Source organism: Malania oleifera, chromosome 6 (assembly GCF_029873635.1).
Source record: "Malania oleifera isolate guangnan ecotype guangnan chromosome 6, ASM2987363v1, whole genome shotgun sequence".
NCBI lineage: Eukaryota > Viridiplantae > Streptophyta > Magnoliopsida > Santalales > Ximeniaceae > Malania > Malania oleifera.
This window is the reverse complement of record NC_080422.1, coordinates 79710085-79716652: the sequence shown is the minus strand read 5'-3', so window position 1 is coordinate 79716652 and position 6568 is coordinate 79710085.

The following is a 6568-nucleotide window of genomic DNA, read 5'->3' as shown; positions in this document are numbered from 1 at the left end:
ATGAATCCTTGAGCTTTCCATTAGCTTTTCTTTTGAACTTTGGCATTCCTGAAACATCACCACTTAACCAACACATATTAAATTATCCTTCATTTGTTATCATCAAAATAAGATTGAAAAGTCATGTTAAGCCAACAGTATTGTACAAGAAAACTCTTTGTTAGAGCAGATTTGTACAATTTAAAGAACAATATACTTCAGCAATATAACAATATAAAGATTGAAGCTCAAGTAAATATTACTATGGTTCTATCGTAGATTGAAAATCTCAATGAAAGATCAAAAAACCGTGAACTTTTATCAACAAGAATACAACAGGTACTTAGCAAGAGTATTAGCAAGATAGCTTTGAAGAGTAGAAAGAATTTGCTTGAATGTTGATTGTTGTTATATTTAATTCTTGGGATTAACATGTATTTATAGATATAAAAAGTAAATTTTCGTATTTCCCAAGTTACTTGTAGTGTTTCCCAAGTTTTCTCAAAGTTTAGAGTCCAAGAAATCAATTTTGGAAACTTTCCCTCGCTGTTTAAAAATTTTAAAGTACGAAGGTCAGTCGATTGGGACTTGAGATCAGTAGCTTGTGCCTCTTAAGTTCAACGTATTTTTTAAACACAGAATGGGGTTAGTCGCCTATGCCCGATGGGTCAATCGCCTGTCCTAGTTCTGTTTGCTCAATTTTATCAATATAATTATGTCAGACGCCTGTCTTTGCAACTTGTATGCTTTCAAGGAATTTATTTCCAAAACTATTTAACTTTTAAACTTGGAATATTGAAATGAAACTTTAAAAAAAATATTTTCATGGTTTTCGAAAATGGGTCTCTAAGTCAATAATAATTCCTAAGAGTTTCAAACATTTATATTGAAATTTGTGAAGTACTTACATAAGACTTCTTAAAGACTATGACTTTCTAATCACTAAGTCTTCATGCATTGCTTCCATTCTTTATATTTGTCTTGTCTTCTTGCTTCAATAATCTTTAGCTTCATAAGATCTTCTAGCTTTAAGTTTAAGCTTTCAAAAAAAATTTCAATCACTTGATCTTGATATTTTATCAACACACTTGAATCCTGAAATTTCACTTAACCAAATATGTTAAGTTCCTTTGATTTGTTATCATCAAAATAAGATTCTAAGTCTTGTTAGATCAACATAAGCTAGTACTCAAATCTAAAGGGAGAGCTTTTGAAATTAAATTCTATCTTTTTACACTCACCCACCTTGGCTTAGAATCCTATCTTAAAAAGCTTACTGTGGCATGTTTGTTTAAAGCATAAATTCTTGTTGCTCATAGTAAATTATAAGTGAAAATATGGTTTAATTTGAAGCTCAAAACATTAACCTTAGGACTCCAAGTTTCATGAAAAACTTTTTCACTAAAAATGTTGAACTTATACAAAAGGTTTAAAGTGGGTTTTGAACTTAAAAGAAGGCAAAATTTTAATTTTTCATAAGGGTTAGTCGACCGGCCTTATAGGCCTAGTCGATCGGAGTATGTACTTGGCCAAAATGTGCTTTTACAAAGGGCCCAGTCGACCGACTGCTATAGCCCATTCGACCAGATAGTGTAATTGACCAATTTTATAAAGGCCCGGCAGACCGACTCTTAGGCCCAGCAGATCAATTAGAAAAAATGGGCATAAATTTCAATTTTACAAAGGCCCAATCAATCGGCCTTCATAGCCCAGTCAATCGGCATTCAAAGAAAGGATGATCCAGTAGATCGAATCTTAAGCCCAACAGACTGAACCTCGTGAATATGGAAAATCGTCTTTGATCGATCAACCGGACCTTAGGCCAGTCAACCAGACCTCTTGGGTTCAAGGCATTTTGAGCCTCCCACAACAATATTTTTTGAAAATAAAATACCATTTAAATGCCCAATGGTCAGTTAACGACTATAATTTGTTTTTGCCTATAAATATCAACCCTAAAAACTTGGGGAAGGTTGGAGAATCACCTTGAAACTTATGTGAACATCTATTGATTCTCCTTCATATTTTTATACCCTTTTGTGCATCAAATTTCATATTTCTCCTACTCTTTCATTTTTGAAAAATTCTTTTTGGAGAAAATCTTTGGGTCATATAAGTAAGCTTTGAGCATTTATTCAATTCATATATCTTGCTTGAAGAGCTTCTTATTCTAGAGATTTCAAAGGTCAAATCTTGAAGAAATTATTTTCAAATTTCTCCTACTTTCATTTTGAAATTATATTTTTAGGAGAAAATCTGTTGGGTTATTCAAGAAAAGGTTTGAGCATATATTCATTGATATATATTTGCTTGAGAAGCTTCTGGAGATAGGTTAGAACATATATTCACTCTTATATATTTTTCATGGAAGCCTCTTAGCATTTGGATTTTAAAAGGTCAATCTTAAAGAGAAAATTTTCCAAACTCTCACTCTTAATTGTAAAATATTTTTGAGAGAATTTCCCATACTCTATTGAGCCTCATTTTAAAATCATATGAGAGTGCATTTAGATTTTAAATTATACAAATCAACTTTTGAGAAGAATTTTTATTATACAAAAAATGTTTTTGAAACAACCCTTTGCAGTTCGGGTTGTGAACTGTGGCCAAGTGAGGGTACATCACTTGGTGAGGTAGCTCCACCTAGAATGAGCGAACCAAACGAGGGGATTGGAGAGGGGGGGCTCCAACCTATTTAAAGGAGTGTGTAGAGGGTGGCTCCACCCTATTTGATCGAGTGTACCAAGCATGGGGTATCGCTTGGAGAGGGGGGTTTCACCCTATTTGAAGGAGTGTGTAATGCGGGGCTCCACCCGATTTGAAGGAGTGTTTAGTGGAATCCTTGAGTGGTTTGCCTAAGGCGAGGACGTAGGCGAGTATAGCCAAACCTCGTTAAAAATCTTGGTATCTCTCTCTCTCTCCCTACACTATTTAAATTTCCACACGTATATATTGTTTATATTGTTGTGATTTTTTTACATACAAGCATTTATATTTTGATTGGGATATTACTAGGCGAATCGATTAAATTATTTTGCAAAAGTTTTTAAAATCCAATTCCACCCCCCCCCCCTCTTAGGGTTACACCATTCCTCACACAATCCCTTTTTTTTTTTTTTACCTCGAAAGGTTCAACATTCAATTTAATCCGAGTTTTATAAAAATAGACTATAATAATCCACAAAATCCTATCATTCTTCCAGTTTGATCGTATAAGTAAAGTTCTAATAAAATAGCTTCCCTAGCTTAAATTACATAATGTATATCCACTATAATAAATGTCAAACATGAGTAACCACCATTTAATCACAATAAATTCATAAATAAAATTATATATATCCAACAATGTAAATAATCAAATTTGAGAGATATATTGATATCATAAATGTCAAATACACACAACCTCATGAACATCATACATAAAATGGAAGTGTGATATAAAACAACATATCTAAATGTGATTAAGATGCATATTTTTTGAAAGGATCCAAGTATTACCCATGATGCTTGTTGATCCTAGCCATCACCATGTGTTAGGCAATGACCAAGGTCGTTGGCAATTGTTAGTTGGTGGTTATTTTAGTTTAGATTTGAAATTTTAAGATTCAAAGTTGTTTCTGAATCACTTGGTACAGTAAAAAATGGAAAGAAAAAAAAAGTAGCAAATCTTTTAAGAAGATTAATGGAAAAGTTTAAGGAAAAGAAAAGGGACTTGCATATAATATTTATTAACCTTGAGAAAGCATATGATAGGATACCTAGAGAAGTTCTATGGCGGTTTTTAGAAAAAAAGGGTATATGTTGTAAGTATACCGATATCATTAAGGATATGTACAATGAAATAATGACTAGTGTAAGGACTATAGATGGAGAAACTAGAGAATTTCCAATTACCATAGGTGTGCATCAAGGATCTGCTTTGAGTCCTTATCTTTTTGCTTTAGTGATAGACCAAATGACTAAGAGTATGCAAAAGGAGGTTCTATGGTGTATATTGTTTGCAGATGATATTGTTTAATTGACAAAACTAGGGATGGAGTAGAGGTTGAGTTAGAATTATGGAGAGAAGTTTTGGAATCTAGAGGCTTTAGGATAAGTAGAAATAAAACAAAATATATGAAATGTAATTTTAGTAATTATTGGAGGAATATTGGAGACAAAGTTAAATTTGATGATGAAAAAATAAATAGCACTTGTATATTTCGATACCTTGGATCTATTATGCAAGCTGAAGGAGAAATTGAAGATAATGTAATGCATAAAGTTAAAGCAGTTTAGGTAAAATGGAGAAGTGTTTCAAGTGTGCTATGTGATCGTAGAATACCCTTAAAATTGAAAGGGAAGTTTTATAGGACAACTATAAAACTAGCTATGCTATATGGATCGGAATGTTGGGCGACGAAGAAACATAATATCTAAAAAGTAAAAGTTGTCGAGATGAGAATGCTTATATGGATGAGTGGTATAATATTGAAAGATAAATTAAGGAATGAACATATTCGTGGTAAGTTAAGTGTAACTTTTATAGAAGATAAGATAATTGAGGGATGACTCAGATGGTATGGACACTTGCAACGTAAGCCTTATAGTGCACCTATGAGGAAGAGTGACTTAGTCACTATAGGGGGCAGTAGAAGGAGTAGGGGTAGACCTAAAATAACTTGGGAGGAGATAGTGAATAAGAATTTAATATCCTTGAATCTATCAAAAGAAATGGTTCATGATAGCATAAATTGGTGGATAAGACTAGCTATGCTATATGGATCGGAATGTTGGGCGACAAAGAAACATAATATCCAAAAAGTAAAAGTTGCCGAGATGAGAATGCTTAGATGGATGAGTGGTCCATGATTGCATAAATCTTATATTTTGCCTTGCTTTTTGTGCACAAGATCAAAAATACTATCAAACCCCTCACCATTTTGGACTATCCCAAATCAATAAAAATTATTATAAATAAAAAGAACAAAAAGTTTTTTAAAAAAAAAATGACAATGGTTTTGCCTCAATTTTTGTGCACGAGATGAAAATTACTATTGGACCCCTCCTTAGAATTTAGAAATGCCCTGGATCACCTGATCTAGCCAAAAATGACAAAAAGAATGCAAAAAAGTTTTAAAAGATAGAATATTATCTTGACTTTTGTGCACAAGGTCAAAATTACTGTTACACCCTACCTTACCATTTCAATCTATCCTCGATTACTAGGTGTAATCAAAAATGGAAAAAAGAGAATAGAAAAACTAGGAAAGATAGGGTTTTGCCTTAATTTTCATGCACGAGGTTAAAAACACTATCAAACCCCACCTTTCCATTTCAAACTAACTCGGATCACCCGAAATAGTTAAAAATTATTTTTAAAAAGCAAAAAAAAATTCAAAAATGAATAGAAATGGAAGGTAAAGGTGTGTGTTTTTAACATGTGTGTCTTATAGGAGGAAGCCCTAAATTCCTTTTTATAGAGAAAAAGGAAGGTAAAGGTTACTCTAATGCCCTATTTCCAAAAATGCACTTTCAAAATAAGGAAAACCCCCTCCTTCCCCCTCCTTGTCTTATAAGGGTGTTTGGAAGCAAGCCTCATTCTATCCTACAGGAAAAAAAATCCTTAATTCAATTAAGAATAACTCCCTACTTGAAAAAAATTAGAACAATTAAACCCCCAAAAAGTTAAATTGAAAATCTCAATTTTAAGTTGCATTAGTAGTGACTTAGAGAAAGGAGAAAAAAACCCCAATAAATTACTTGATGACCGATTAATACCTTTTATCTTCCAATTAATTGAAAAATTTTCACCTTGGACTAAATTGGGTGTTTTCAATCACATATACAACCTTTGTCTAATACCAAACCTTTGATCTTCAAACCCCAAACACCATTCCCATATTTGTCTAATCAAGTTGTGTCTGGGAAGCATGAAGTAAATATTGTCAATTCAGCTACACTATCTGGCTGGAGTAGGAGGTATGAATCGAACTGATCATTGCTACACTATAAAGGGTGGGGAAAACCTTGGCACTAACAAGCTAGTTATAGTTATTTTTTAATTTTATTTCCATTTTTTAAATATTGAAACAACAATGACAGGTCTATAACTAACATATGCTTATAACTTGTAATTTTAAAACAAATTAAACAATTGCCACTTATACATATGAAACGGTCCAAAGCATTTTGGGCACTTGATTAATCGACTGGGATTACTCGACAATTGCCAATTAAAATTGATCTTTACAATTTTATATATTTAATGTATAATTTTTCATTTCATTCAACTTCCAACATCCATTCTATTGCAACACACTAAATATAAGCTAGGAGAAGAAAAGAGGAATGGGTTAAAATTTCCTTTGCCTCTTATTTGGCCAAAAGTGACAAAATAAAAGGATTGATTGATGTTATCAGTGGCAAATCTCCTTATAAAAAAAGTTCTTGCACTTTTAAGGGAAAAGTTCTCTTTCCTCCCTCCACTTTCCCTTCTCTTTCCCTCCTACCAAACAGAAGGCAGCAGATATGAAAATAAGGTTGACATAATTATGTCTTCCCAAAAAGGGAATTACAGTGAAACTAATTTACCAGGGGACAGTGTGTC